Source organism: Hippoglossus hippoglossus, chromosome 16 (assembly GCF_009819705.1).
Source record: "Hippoglossus hippoglossus isolate fHipHip1 chromosome 16, fHipHip1.pri, whole genome shotgun sequence".
In the NCBI taxonomy this organism is placed as follows: Eukaryota; Metazoa; Chordata; class Actinopteri; order Pleuronectiformes; family Pleuronectidae; genus Hippoglossus; species Hippoglossus hippoglossus.
In genome coordinates, this window is record NC_047166.1 from 22,987,002 (window position 1) to 23,002,652 (window position 15,651).

Here is a 15,651-nt window from a genome sequence, read left to right on the forward strand (position 1 = left end):
ATAATACTTAATAAAAACTATGAAAATATGTTTTTTGAATCAGTGTGTTACTGTCAGTGATCAACACAATTACTTTGTCTCAAAATTTTATTTATTTTATATATTTCTCTCTTTTGTTTTGTCCTTGCCCTTTTTTTTCTTTCTAATTTAATTCGACAGGAATGTCAATGTTTTAATTTAATTAAAGGAAATATATATATATATATATATATATATATACAGACATTTGCTGTATTTCATCCTGCTCTGTAAAGTTTGGGCTTAACAAATCAAATGTTTACGAGAATTTCAATCTGATAATGTTAAAGTTGTGGCATTTTAATGGGAAGTTTGTGTCCGTCTTTACTTTACTGTCATGCAGTGACCCCAAACTCCTTTGCTCTTTGTGTGTCCTATGGTTGTATTCAAAATTTCCTATTTAAAATATAGTTGGCAAGTTTGTTTCTTCTATCTTTACCGTTTTCTTATTGCTTTTTGTTTCAGTGTTTTCACTTCCAGACCAGATTTACCCGAGCCTGTGATTTAGAGCCCCGGCTAATCTTATTAGATCATTTGAGTTGATATTAGGTTTACTGAGATCTGCTCTTCTCTGGGAAGATCTCGATTTAAGATTTGTTAATGTTTGTGTTCGGGCACAGTGTGGACAGCACTTGTCCAGGAGGACCAGGTGCTGCTCTAGTCCTTGATACTTGGAAGACAACAACACCAGATCATCAGCATAGAGTGAGAGTGTTTTTTTTTAAAGTGAATTCAGTGTTACCAAGTAGTCCAAGCAGTACTGTTAAGCCATTAATAAATGTGTTGTATAAAGACAAGCTGTATAAAGATCTGTTGATTTGCTAACCATTCAAAATCCACATTTATTTCTGACATTAATTTATTCACATCATAAAGTTACCACCCTACACTGATTTGGAGAATAGTACAATATAATTTATCTCCTTGATAGAAGCCTTTTTTTAAATCAACAAGCATCATTTGGAAAAGTCTTTTTGTTCATGGGATGATTGATTAGCATGAGCAGAGTGTAAATATACTGCTGTGATTTAGTAAAAAGACACTTTGCCCTTAACTCGAGTTCCACTATCCAGTCATTGATGATGCGCCAAAAAACTTTCCCCTGGATTATTACTCACACAAATGCCTCTGTATTGTTGTTGCAACTTGGTCTCGGGTCTGTGTTTGGTCCTAATTTGCGTCTGACATGTTTTGGGGTCTCTGTTGTGTCGTATCTGTCAAAGATGCAGAGCTGTTCTTAACTGTTCAGGATGGACAGCCTATAGCCTGCATTTAATTGGTTTGGTTGAAACTACACAGACAGAAATGACATGGTTCAGTGACCAGGTGTAATGTTCTGGCTCTGGAACCAATCAGGATTCAAATCAGAACCTGGAAAACCTAGGATTTTGGTCACTGTTACATAAATCTGATGAAATCACAGCCACATGTTTTAAATATTTTTCTAGCACTGGGTCAAGTTTTTCATATTGATATGCAGTGCATTGTATTAAATGTATAACCTTAAAGACAAAAACAATAAAGCCTATACTTATGCAGCTTCAAGTTGTCCTGATAAGTCACAACAGTGTCTTACCCATCTGTACTATTATATTTTTACAAATTTGTTTTCTTGCCTTTGTAAGAAGATAGTTAGAAACAATAACAGAGAGATTTTTTGCTTCCTACGTGAAACAGAAACCAGTAGCTGATGAGCTCAACCCCATGCTATGCACCCCACACCACATTAAAGCCCCTCTTGTATGGGCAGTGTGTGGTCGGCCTCTCAGGGACGGCAGGGGGACACAGGAAACAAATTAGCTTTCTTGACCTTGGCCCAAGTTTCCTTTGCAACCTTCACCCCTCCTCCTCCTCCCCCGCCCTTCGTCTGGCCACTTCAAGGGGTCAGCTGGACGACAACACGCCTCTGTTTTCCTCCACAGTGGGGATATATGCAGATGAGAAGCTCATATAGGTTCTGACGTGCATCGTGGGAAATGAGGTTTATGAGTTCATTTTACACATGAGGTCAACTGGATGTGGTCAGAGTAATTACCAGGCATACGAGCATCATGTTTATGTGGAGCAACTTTGAGATGAATATACGGGAAAGCAGTAAAAACAGAGGTGTGTCGTGCAGTTTGGGGCTAAGCAAGCTCAAGGAAGGGTTAACATGAAGCGCTGAATGAAGACGACAGCGCGGCCTTAAACGAAATCGCTCGAAGAAAGAATATTTCCTGACAACGGGAAGCAGCCACACGCAGCCTTTTCTACTCTGGCTCTCAAGGTCAAGATTGCTGTCACACACAGACACACACACACACAGACACATGCACACACACTGTTGCCACCATGAGTAGGTTTTCCTAACATGTTAATAAGTTTAAAAGCCCAAAAAGAAATGCAATTTTCATCGCCGTGGCGCCCCGAAAATGAGACCTTTGGCTATAGGAGTGAAAAGAATCCTTTCAATGATAGATATTGGATTGTAACACCAACAGGCAAATCTAATTCCCCCAGTTCACACGAAAGCACGTCCATGTGCATCAGTGTTCAGCCCGAGAGCAAAGATAACCTGGGGTGTCCAGAGGGGGAGAGGAGCAGCACTATATTAATGCTCATACTCTTCATTGATCTATGAGGAGTCCTTAATCTTGTGGGCAGATTCCTTCTAGGTATATTTCATAATGTGATACATTAGGCATCGATAACACTTGTGAGGGCCTGTACTTTCTCATGCTGGCACACAGCATTTATTGATCCCACGGTGAAGTAAACATGTCTTTAACACATGGGCCTATCACTCCTCGCAGATATGGCAAAATTGCCCAGGCAAGGTCCTCGTTATTAGACGTCCCGATGACAGGAATCAATGGTTAACATGAAGAGATATCATCTGAAAAGTTTTTACCTTTCTAGATGGAAAACGAGGAGGTCAAAAATAAGGCATCTCTGTATTGTTGAAGTGACGCAAACACATGCTCGAGACACATGTTCATTGCTCACCAACTTTAACTCTCGGCGCTCTGGGGATTATTTGTTTTGCTGTATGATTCAACTGGTGTTCTGGGAAGGGTTGACAAAAAATACATACAGTAAAGTGACTCAGGGGCAAGGCTTTGGCAGGGTACCAAATTGACCATATTCTTATGACTAAACGCCAGCTTAAGCCAGAGCAATTTCCTCTTTCTGCAGGCAGCCAAGTAAAAAATGATTATAGGTGGTAGCTTCTGTGTGTAAGGTTCAAAATATGCCTTTTCTTTTTTTCCTCCTTTTTCCCCCTTCTTTTCACCACTAGTGGAATTTTTTCTCTTTGTTTTTTCTTTTTTTTAATCTAATATTCAGTATTTATATATATGATCAAATTCAGCATGGATTTGAGACCTGCACTGTTATTTTTTTAGATTTGATATTCTGTTACATTTGAGCTTCCTTTGTTGATAGAAGTATTTATTTTTAATTCTTTTATATATCCTTATTTATTCTTTTTTTAATTTTCTATTTATATTCAATGTATTTTGTCATGTATTTTTGGCACATGCTTGTGTGTTAGTGTCCCCCTCCAGCGCCTCATTGAAGGACTCTAGTCGTCTATATTGTTGATGCCTGAAGTGCACTACCAGGAGTGTATCAGACCTCTCTTGAAAAAAACATGGCAAAATGTTTAAAATATATTTTATAATAATTTAAAGAAAATCTCTCTAGAGCAGGAGAAAACGCATCTTTATACAAAAAAATTATTGCGAACATCAGATAGTTACAGAAATATAAGTCCTGTAAGTTGGCAGACCAACGGATGACTCTGACTGATTCATACAAACTGGTGGCTAAATCTGACAAGCGTGTGTGTGTGTGTGTGTGTGTGCGTGTGTGTGTGTGTGTGTGCGTGTGCGTGTGTGTGTGTGTGTGTGAGAGTGAGAGAGAGAGATGTAGATAAAGTGAGATCACATGGCTGCTAGTCTGAGACCAGACAGTAGGAAGTGAAAGTGCCACTCCAGCCACAACACACAGGTCAGATCTCAAACACGGTTTTCCACTGTACAGAGCAATCACTCTTCTCGTTTTCCTCACAAAATTGCGTGAGACAGTTGAAGGACAGAGGACGTGCCCCACTTTAAAAGATGTAACCAGAAGACGACGGCAGCAATTAGAAATTGTGAACATGTGTTATTTGGGTCAAGATCTGTCTCGAGGAATGACAACAAGAAAAAGGAGGATCCCAATAATATAAAATAAAATACTGAAAATATTCTGAATAAAATGTTTTACGTAGTTATCTTTCAAGCAATACTTTAGATGTAGATTTATCAATGCATTTCTACAAAGAAAATGTTATTAGATACAGTAATGAAACCGATGTTGAAGTGTCAGTGTTTGTTAAGAAACAAAGTGAAGCTTGTTCTCGTATGTTGAGCGTAATTGTGTTATCAAAACACAAGAGCTTGACGCTGAGCTCACTATTGCATTAGAAGCCCTAATTATTTTTTCAGCAGTTTAATGAACTGAACCTTGGAAGTGTTTTGAGGGAGAGAAAAAAAGAACAGAGAGAAACACACTGCGGGGTTACTCAGTTTGATTTTATTTTGTCATTGTGTCTGACATCAAGGGAGGGAGAGAAGGGCAAACTTGTGAGGTTTGACAAAGACGGCGGCAGATGTGGAAGTGTGAAAAATAAAACGAGAGCGTGGATAGCTATTTGCGTGCAATGAAGAAAGACATAAAAAAACTGCCTCACACTAAGATAGTTGCTCCAAATGAAATACCTGGAGATTGCATGTTGCTTTGCATTTGCAGGGGTATTCAATTTTAATTAGGGTTTTGTAGACATCTTTTATCAGACTGTCACTAATCTCTCTCTTCCTCCCACCCCTTGAACCCCCCCTCTCTTTCTCTTTCTCTCTCTCTCTCACACAAACACACACACATACACGCACACACACCCTCTCATCTTAACGTTCTGAAATGCAAATACACAGCTACAAAAAAAATAGACGAAAAAATTACGATTTTAGGGAATTGTTATAACAATTTGTCTGATGCACACATTATCAAAAAAGAAGCAATGAATTGGGGACAAAATCATTGTCACGTTTCATTTTGGAGGGAAAAAAAAAACATTACCTTTTAATTGCATTTTCTGTGGGGCAAAGGTGATAATTAATTTTGCTCTGGGAGACAGACATGAACCATTGACAAGAACATACAAAAATGTTAAATAGTATTCTTGCCTTCAGTCCTGGATTTAAATTCTAATAGTGCGACTCTATGAAAGCACATTGTGGGACAGAGAAAGAAGCACATGACACATCATACTCTGCTCCACTGTTCAAAGACAAAAAGCTGTTATTAGTAAAGAACAATGTACATATATTACACAGCATATTTTCCCATCATTTTCAAATAATACTTAATTCAATAGGATCATTAATTATAAATTTCATCCCACAAATAAAAAGCAGGTCTAGAATTGTTTATCCTCCTCTATATCCCTCAGGATCCTGACAACAATTTGAAGAAAATAACATAATTATTAAATACAAACAAGTTAAAAAAACAGCGATCATCACACACTTAGGTGCATACTTTTTCAAAAGAGTATCTTTCAACGCAACGGTTAAAAGGTAAAGGCAACTTCTGGCCATAGCGTGTCCTTTTTTCCTGCCTTGTTTCTATCTGCGTGTGGCGTGGTGGTTAGCCTGTCTCCCTCTTTTCATTCCTGGCCCTCTTCCATTGTTAGTCACCTTGTTTATTGGCTGGAGCAGCCGTGCCGTACTGGACATCATCTGAAACTACAAACGACAGGATGCAATAAGCTGGAGAATAGCAGCAATCTGAGGAAAGTTCTCCATTCACCAGAGCTCCCTAACTCTCTGTCTTCTTATCCTGGGCAGAAAATAAAAAAATCAATACGGGCTCACAGGGCTTGATAAAAGTGCTGGACAGGGAGAGAAGCAACACTGGATATAGTAAATTAGAGTGATCAAAATTTTCCAGTTGACTCAGCCCACAGCCTACATAAACTAACAACCCTGTCTCCGCAACTGTCCGTCATCCTCCTCAGCCCACCGTCTTCATTCTCACCTTCAATTTCATTTCAGTCTTTCCATTTCACTGTTTTCATTGCTTTCCTCGCATTTTGATGCTTTATCTTTCAACTGTAGAGAACTTAGCCTGTATGAGTTTCAATTTTCTTTTTTCCTCCTTACAACCTTAACTGATGATCATTGCTTGAGCAAACAACTCAACAAATTGCTGCATATGGAGATCCAATAGTTAACCTTGCTCACTGACTGAGACAAAGGTAAAGATGGTTTTAACTCACAATTACAATACCTCCGCCAATAGACTCAAGCCACCTACACACATCTAACACATTATCCACTTGTATATCATGCACAAATTCACAAAAACATTCCTATTTACAAATTCCACAGAGAAGGTAGCATTAACACTGAGTCGGCATCATTAAATGGTCAAACTTGTGCCTGTACATCAAATATTCACACTCCTTTTGGCTCTGTTTTGGCCTCCACCAATTATTTAAAGGTACAGTGTGTAGAGTTTAGTGAGATCTAATGGTGAAGTTGCATGTTGCAGCTGAATACCCCTCACCTCACCCTTCCAAACATAAAAGAGAACCTTTGGAAAAACTCAAAAGGTGTTTAGTTTGTCCAGTTTGGACACTGTAAAAAACCTCTGTAGAGAGAACCCACTCCCAATGTTAATATAATGTATTTAAATGTAAAGGGCCCATTCTAGGGTAAAGAAAACAACAATTTGTACAATTGAGATGATTACATCACAAGGAATATATTATATTCAAGAGATCCCTTTCACCTAAATCTTACACACTAAACCTTTAGGGAAATATTGAGCTCTTTAGCTGCTGAATGCTTCACAATCATTTCTTTCTAGTTTGGTGCTGAGCAGTAATTGGTTTAGAATGGGGCTGGGGCCTCAATTTTCTGTCCAAACCCAGGACTAAACTAACAGAGTCTGACCCTAACCTGACAGGCATTCAGTTTTTTGTGTCCAACCCCAGCCAGAGTCTGCTGTTCTCCTTGATTACAGGCGTATACAGTGTAAAAAATCAAGTAGAGAGCCCAGAACCCAAATACCATTAAAAAAAATGTGTATAGTGTGTATACCAGACCTGAGCCCATCAGGACCCGTTGGGTCAAAGTTCTCACTCCAGGTTAGTTTATCAAGCTTTGAGACTAAAAACAACTTCCCTCTGCTGGAAGCTGATGAGAGCACGAGACTCAACCAAAACAATACAATTGCAACAATGAGCTGAAGCTATATAAAAAAAATACACAAAACTAAGGGGAACTACTGAGTTGATGATAATTCTCATGACTTTGTCATTACAAGCTCTGCTATAACAGGTCATCTTATTTTTTTAAGTTGTTGATATATTTATTCAATAGAGCAACTTAAATTGAAAGCTAAGTGTAATATAACTTGGTAGCCAAGACAATTGGTAGCTTCACTCTCACACCAGTGATATTGCTAATGGTTGAGCGCCTCAGAATTAAAGCCATAAATCCTGTTGGCTCTCATGAAAATTAGTGTGCTGCCTTTCCATCCTCCTCTCTTCATGACAGGAGTAAAGATGTTGGGTCTTTATTCAATCCACCGTACAATTTAAGTTGTATTGTTGCTCCTTAGCACTGTAAGGCAACACAGCAGATTGTACATCAGACCTGACCCAGTAGCACGCAATGTGCAGTGGAAATCCCCATGTGTTTATGTTAACCATGCTTGTAATCCCTCAAAAGTGATGTTGTAATCAAACAATATACAGCCAGTAGTAAAGTAAAGTAAGAATGCCTTTGCATGCTGCTAAGAAGAAGAGTTTAAACTCACATGAAAGATTATGACGTTATTGTGCTGCAATACAAGCCTTCCCCTCCTCTGTTGTGCCGACCAAACATACACTAATTTAATTACAGTAATGCTGGTAGCAGCTGACTCACCCTGCTAACACCTCATGCCAGCCTTGCACAGGGCCCCCTTGGCACCTTGTCCACCTAACAGTAAGAAGGGATTATTAGGGATTGGCCAATCCAGGCCAGTCCCATGGTGTGTGAGCTTTACCACAGAGCTAAGCTGATATGCCAGCTCAACACTGATAACCGCAAGTTGATGGTTGTTTGTACTGAGTGAGAAAATGCTTCCTTTCCTTATCGGGGCCTTCTTATTTTACTTATGTATCATGATTTGTATGTTAGTTTGGCCATTACAAGGGATTTCTGCTGGTATTTTTCAGACAGTCTTCATTATTGCCTCTCTATTGTTGTAACTGGAGCATCAACCACATCGACATCTGTCTTCCTGTCCGTGCCAATGTGACAGTCAGTGTGTTTGTGTGTGTGTGTGTGTGTGTGTGTGTATCGGGGATCATCTTAAAAGAAACACAGGCCGCTCGGGCCAGCACTTGCCCTGGCATAATATCCTGTTGACCGGGGTTAGACAGCAGACAGCCTTGAGACGCATAGATCCAGCCGTAACCCTGAGCAACACGCACATGTCCTATTAGCTCACATCACAGCTTGACTTTCCAGGGACCATGCAGGGACCCGCCATAGCCTTCAGCCAAAAGCCTGCCCTTCACTCACCTCTTAAATGGTGCATATGGTGCAACATAATACGAATGTAAAAACCACATAAGAAACGGTGTGGGACAAGGTTTCCTGACATTCAAGAACAGCACAGGAAGCAGACGTGAAGTGGCATCTTCATCAGCTTCCATTTCATATTGTGTGTGATTACTAATAGTATAGTTATTTCAAGTTTAAGATGCAAGTCGAATGTACCAGTTCAAAGGAGGATTAACACAGAATCCTGTTTATCAATGTGTCTTGTTAATCTTGTGTTGGCCGCAAGCATTCTGTTTGTTTCTATATTTATCTATTTTAATCTCTTTATATAGCAAAAGGATTCCAAATACAAATGCCACAAGACTCAATCCAATTGAAAAAACAGTTGGTCGTAGAGTGTTTAATACTTAAAACATTAAGAAAAGATTACAGATAGGCCATCGCGTGCATATTTGAGTTGCAATGACTTAAATGCATCACTCTCAAAGTATTGGCCTAAGTGCTTCTGTCAGAGTTCCACAACAGCCAATTAATTGCAGGTCTCGACTGTATGCTGCAGAGAAGTTCAAGGAATCAGCTATAATCCCGCCAAAGCCAAACGGACAGTGCATGTCAGAAACCTGCAACCATGCAGGAGTGTGAAGATTAGGATTAGCACATTTAGGATTGAAACAAATAGACAGTGTAACACAATCCATTGCTGTTGCTAACTAACCTACAGCAGTTTGCAATTCCTCGACAAATCCAAAAAAGCTCTTTAAGATCAACATGAGTATGAGAATATATCAATATGAGTATGAGAATATATCAATATTCACTCAAATATTTCTTACTTGTAATCCAACACATGGTGTAAATCTGGGATCTTATTAATGCAGTTTGCAGCAGGTGCTACTGAAGCTTAGTTTATCCCTCTACAAAGCATGATCGATGAGTACGTCACCATGTAAACACACATCCTTACCTCCCCTATGCACTGCACACACACACACACACACACACACACACACACACACACACACACACACAGACACACCAAGCTTGATTTTGAAGGGTCCTTAATCACAACTGAACAATTGACTGATCAATGACAGATATGAGGAACAACTGTGGAATGCTAAGAGGGACACATTGGCTTTTATCAGTTTCTTTATTTTAGCCCATTTTTATCACAGATTATATTTCTCTCAGTGTTAACAGGCTCCAAGCCCGGCTGAGGTATTAATTAAAATCTAAATACTAAATATTGATTGATACGTTATCAGGGCATAGCAGTTGGTCTGCAGGCTATTGATCCTGCCTGTGATTTATTATCATATTTAAGAAAAATCATTTTGCCTGACTACACAGGGTAATGGATTTTTAGCAAAGGGTGTAATTTTTTTTTTTGTATCACCTTTGTTATGTGGAAGGTGGAGCAGATTTCTCAATTGCATTCGGAGATCACTGATATCCTCGGCGCTGCACCAACATACGAGCACCTCCAGCCCTGCCTGGCCTGTGAGGGGGCTAAAGCTTGTGCAAGAGAACGATCCCCCCGCTCTTGTCATTGGGAATAATGGGTATTGGGATTACCTCTTTAATCACAACAAAGATTAACAGATGGTATGAGAACAGTTATTAGCAAACATCTTGCACTCATCAAATCAATAAGATGATTTGTAATCAGGCTGTCGGTGCGAGTGAAAAGGGAGCCGGGGCCGTTCTCAGTGAAAGACCCTGGCAATCAGAGGCTACTGTGTAGCAATTACCTCTCCGCAAAATAGGTGTTCTTCCTCCTCTGGCTGGCAGTCCTCCAAAACACAAGGCAGACTGATAGCAACATAGGGCATTAACACGGCAAAACACGAAACACTGCATGGGTAACTGTGTATTTGATCAGGTGTTACGTCGCTCCGAGATTTCATTTCACTTTGTGCCTTTTAATTTGGTGGATCTCACCGTGTACTTCGGGGGTGGGGGGGGGATCTAAATGTTTACACACGCTGTCTCTCACTACAAAAGACTGTATAGCTCATTAGCGGGTTACCATAAATAAGTCAGAGTGGGGACAAAGGACGAAGAGCATAGAAACTATAGTGTGGAGGGTTCCCTGTGCAAATATCTCTCCCTGGAGACGGGGACAGAGAGGAAAAGAGCGGAGGAGTGCAGACGCGCCGGTGTATCCACTATACTGTAAATGGAGGAACATAAAATCTGTGTACAGCTAAAACTCCTCTCCACAGCTATCAAGGCCTTTGTTTCTTCATCTTTTATAAGCTTTTTTTTATGGTGATGTTGTTCCTACACTAATTCCATTTAATCCTGAAATGTCTTCACACACAATCACCTGGAGTGCACTTTCTGTGTGTTTGAGTCATTTCTACACAAGGATTTGAAAAAGAAAGACCTATTTGAGTTTGAGTTTTTTTCTCTCTCAAGTTATTTTATTATTACATTTTACATCCCATTTTTATGCTCTTAACCTCTCTCACTCATTGTAGCTTGTGTTCTTCCATTTTGTTTTGCTTATTGAGTCAAAACTGTATCATAAAACAACAAGTCACCTTTTTCAGTTTTAATTGCTCAAGAAAAGTCTGAATTTTACAGCTCAGTTTCAATACTGATTCTCGACAGCAGCGATCAGTTTGACTCTGCTGCCTTCAAAGTCTCTTACAATCGATCTCACCTTGTTCATATTGTGTGAGCTGTTGTCGTGGGAACATTGGGATCAAACTGATGCTGATGAAGATAGTGGGGCCTCAAAAGGGGTGAATCATTTCAGAGGGAAACACACATTTCTGACCTCAGATAGATTTGTGGTGTCAATTATAACTTGACTAGCTTCAAATGTTTGAGGAACTTTGCTAACACGACATAGGCTATAATTCTGTCGACCTTTTGTTTTCTGCTCTCCCTCTAGTTTTGTGATGGCATTAAGCAAACACACACACACACACACACACACACACACTCTCATACTCCTACAGACCTGCACTCATGTGCCTTTGCTTGCTCACACACAGTTTTAATAGCAGTCCAGTCACTACAGAGGATGTGCAACAGTAGCTGCTTAACATACATTTACCAGTAAAATGATTTAAAAAAAGCCTTGAATCATAATGCAAAATATGCACATCTATATATATGCTCTTCTTTTGGACACACACATGGAAACACACACTGTCAGTAGGACAGTGTAGATCTGCACTTACCAGGATTAAGCAAGGCAAATGGTGCCAAAACAATGACAATATGAAGTAACTGATGCTGTTTAAAAATTCAAAGGCCTCTATTGAACAGACATTGTGGCACACACATCACTGGGCCACAGATCCCTGCAGCCCACTAGTCTGGCTGCTGGCTGCTCTCATGCACATGCATACTCTCTCTCACTTCCCTCCTGCAGCAACACATTGGAGCGCTACACATCCATGCAAATGTAACCGACAGTTACATCGGTAGAGGAGATCATACTTAAAAAAACCTGCAACTGCACATTTGGCCTGTTTTTGCCACAGACACATATAATGTGACACAGAGAGACAAACACATACACACAGAGGAGCATACAATCACCTAACTGCAGCCCTCCCTTCACACCCCCACGCACACGCACACACGCACACACACACACACACACACACACACACAGTCACTTGTCGAGTGACTAATATCTTTGCAAGGTCAAACCTGACAAGGAATTCCAATGAGATTAAGTGTCATCAGTGCGGCTTTAGCCCTTTTCTGCTCATTGTTCTTGGAAATGTCATTAGAGCCACAGATGACCACGGCCTTGGAGCAGTAAAATCTCATCCCTTCCTGTGTGGTGGGCCAAGTTGATATGATGCAGGGCCCCCGATCCAAACATCAAAATATAACAACCTACTTATGTTTCTGTATCTATATCTATATATCCATATCCATATCAAGGATAGTTAGGCAGGTATGTTGGGCTTCAAATGTTCTATAGGTTTTATTCAATGTCAGATATCAGTATTTTATTTGATCTGTCAAATATGTAAATTATTAATTTAATTCAATACATTATTATATTTATTACATTCATGACTTTATCTGCTGTGTATTGAGCGGCTCATCTTTTATTCAGGAATTGCTAAAGCTATCAGTTTCACTTGGAGTTTTATGGCTCCAGTAAAATCTTCATTTTGGAAAACAAAATGAATAAGCTAAATTTGATTGTCCTGTAGTTACAGTAAACATTCTGATTTCAATGCTGTACATACAGTACACATCTCCATTTATTTCCCTTTTTGCGGCAGTGTTTTCAGTCTGGCAGAGGATCTGAACAAGTTGTGTTTGTCGACTCCACCAGCAAAGCACCAGCCTTGTCGCTGTGTCAGCCAACATTTGGTGTGCTGCCGCTCACAATGAATTTGACACATAGTCCTTTGGTGGCAGCAATGAGCATTTTGTCATCTCCTCTCGAGTGCCAACTCGATGTCCAATTACACCCGAGCTACTAATTTAATTACAGTAGCAGAAGAAATGGGTTGATTCAATTCATTTCAATTAGGCCTGATTGGACCAGTCAGATCAAATTTCACTCATCTCAGGTACGAGCCGCCTGTCACTTTTTATCTCAGCCCGCCTCATCTGGAGCCAGATAAGCAGGTCGTCATATGATAACTGAGAATGTATGGTTGAGCTCACTGATGTAAAAACAGTCTGCGGATCAGATGGATTCAAACGCCTCCATGATCCCTGACTGTGTGATAACCGTGAGAGGAAAACACACATTTTCAGGGCAGGATCACAGCCAGTTCCCACTTAGTAGAGTCCCAACTACAATAGTCATTATTTATGCATGATGTCCACTATTATCAAACTGTGTGTGTGTGTGTGTGTGTGTGTGTGTGTGTGTGTGTGTGTGTGCCCAACTAATGGATGTGTAGTGTGGAGCGAAGTTAGAACACATGTAAAAAGAACATGAAAACACTGTCACAGCATGTCATTCAGACAAGCAGCTGCTAGTTTGACTCAGTGTTTAGGATTACACACATTTAGAGTGACACACACAGACCAGACCTTACTGACAACACCCACAACAAGTAGACACATTCTAACCTCAGTCTATAACTCTTTAGATATTATTTTACTTCTGAAAGGAGAATTCTTCTTCTATCAAAAATGCAAAATCACGAGAAGAATGAAGCCTATAAAAGAAAATCATAATAATAGACCAAAACAAAATAATAAGGAGGAAATGTGATCAATCTAAACTCAAAACTTCACAACTCCTAAATGACACAAGTATCGTATGCCTCCTAAATCTGGATGAAACTGTTAATAAGAACGACTATGACACAGGATAATCCCTCACAGTCACTGATAGAATACAAATACATATTAATGACATATCATAATATTTAATACCACGGCAGAAAAATAGCACATGCCTTCATTGAAATCTCAATTATTGCAAATACCATTGTGGTGCTACAACCAATGTTTAAATAATCCAAGTTCTATGTGACGTTTATTATTATTACATATGTCACTGAAAACTCAAACAATTGGCCTGTGGTTTATAAGTCTCACATGAAAAAATGATATGGATTTAAAAATAACTGCGTGGACATTAAAAAGTACCACACAGCGCATGGCTGTGGAATTACAGAGCCAAACGCAGGAGATAAAACAATGTAAATAAGCGCAAAAACGCACATTTGACTCGTGCCTGCGTCCTTACAGGAACATGTTAGTATCATTACGGTTAATCTTCACCTCGACTGTCTTCCAATAGCAGAAATAAAAAAAAAAGTTACATCTCGTCTCTGATTGGTGCAGATGAAATCCTCACAAGTGTGCCATAGGCTGCTACAGTAGCCTGCGGTGTCTGTGTGTGTGTGTGTAAATGCGTCTTGGCACCAGTTGCGGCGGCGCAAAGACGTCTGATTGGACACTGACGCTACGGACGCAATATATCAGACTGCGCTACAGTTCGGCCGGTCTAATCACATGGCTCACTGTCAACACAACACAACATGCACGTGAATGCACTCGATCATCAAGATATCCAATGCGTAACTTTACGGCCGCCGCGCTTCTTTACGCGCAGCGAAAACTGATAGTCATAATAACGGTAACAATCGTACTGCGAGCGTCGTTTACCTCTTGGTGTCTTCCTCCCGGCCCGGCCTCCCCTCCTCCTCCGTGTCCCTCCGCAGCGGCGAGACACCGACTGAGAGCTGAGTGTGAGAGAGAGGAGCAGAGGAGTTCTTACAGCACGTCAGGATGCACAGAGGGCCAGTGTGGAAGCCAAGTAGCCCCTTTTTTCCTTACCTTGCCACACAGATCCAGAGGGGGTAAAATGGGTTAAAAAAAAAAAAAGGTTGTTTGGGTGATTATACGTTTCTTCTCTCCCTCCTTTCCCACCCTCCCTCCCTCCCTCCCTCCCTCCTCCCCTCCTAACACCCTCGCCTCCTACACCGGCTGTGCTCTCCCCTCTCCTCTCTTGGTGAATAGAGTAGCCTCTGTGCATGGGGGCTCCGGCTCTGCAGCAAAATCAGCCCCCGTCCTCTCAGGTTAAAAGATACATCTGCAGGCGCATCCGGTAGCGGCTGTATCATAAAGCACACAATCCTTTCTCTCAATACTCCACCTCAATTATATTGGTGATATATGACATTTAGTTTGCCATATTAATAGTAATTGAATGATTCCATAGGTAGTGCACCTTAGATATGGAAATATATGTGATGGATGGGGGCAGAATTACAGGTTGAGTTTTACTTGAATCAGAAAGGAAAACTGTTATTTCGGTTGATCAAAAAAAATGAATTCACACTAAATTAATAATTGTCCCAGAAGTCAAAGCTCCCTGACAACCCTGAGTCTTCCTCTCTCATGTCTCCCACCTCCTGTGTGTGTGTGTGTGTGTGTGTGTGTGTGTGTGTGTGTGTCTGTGGTGTATACCGGATTAAATGGCACACCTCGTCTTAAATGGCACCTTGCCTCGTTTCCTCTCTCCTTTCATCATCAGCAAAATAAAGATTAGGCCTACAGAGAAGATTGTAAAGGCTCGCCGCCTTTAGAGGCGCACGGATCT

The 15,651-nt window shown here is 40.4% G+C and overlaps 1 long non-coding RNA gene across 3 annotated transcripts in view; it reads right to left on the reverse strand.

The window, feature by feature from the left end:
• Window positions 1–15,134, reverse strand: part of LOC117777039 — a 60,458-nt gene extending 45,324 nt beyond the window's left edge. Inside the window, exon 1 of one of the 3 annotated variants that reach the window (XR_004616540.1) lies at window positions 14,715–15,134. This is a non-coding gene — a long non-coding RNA (uncharacterized LOC117777039). The remainder of the gene's footprint in view (window positions 1–14,714) is intronic. The other 2 variants (XR_004616541.1, XR_004616539.1) reach the window with 2 other exon arrangements.
• Between the last annotated feature and the right edge of the window lie 517 nt (window positions 15,135–15,651).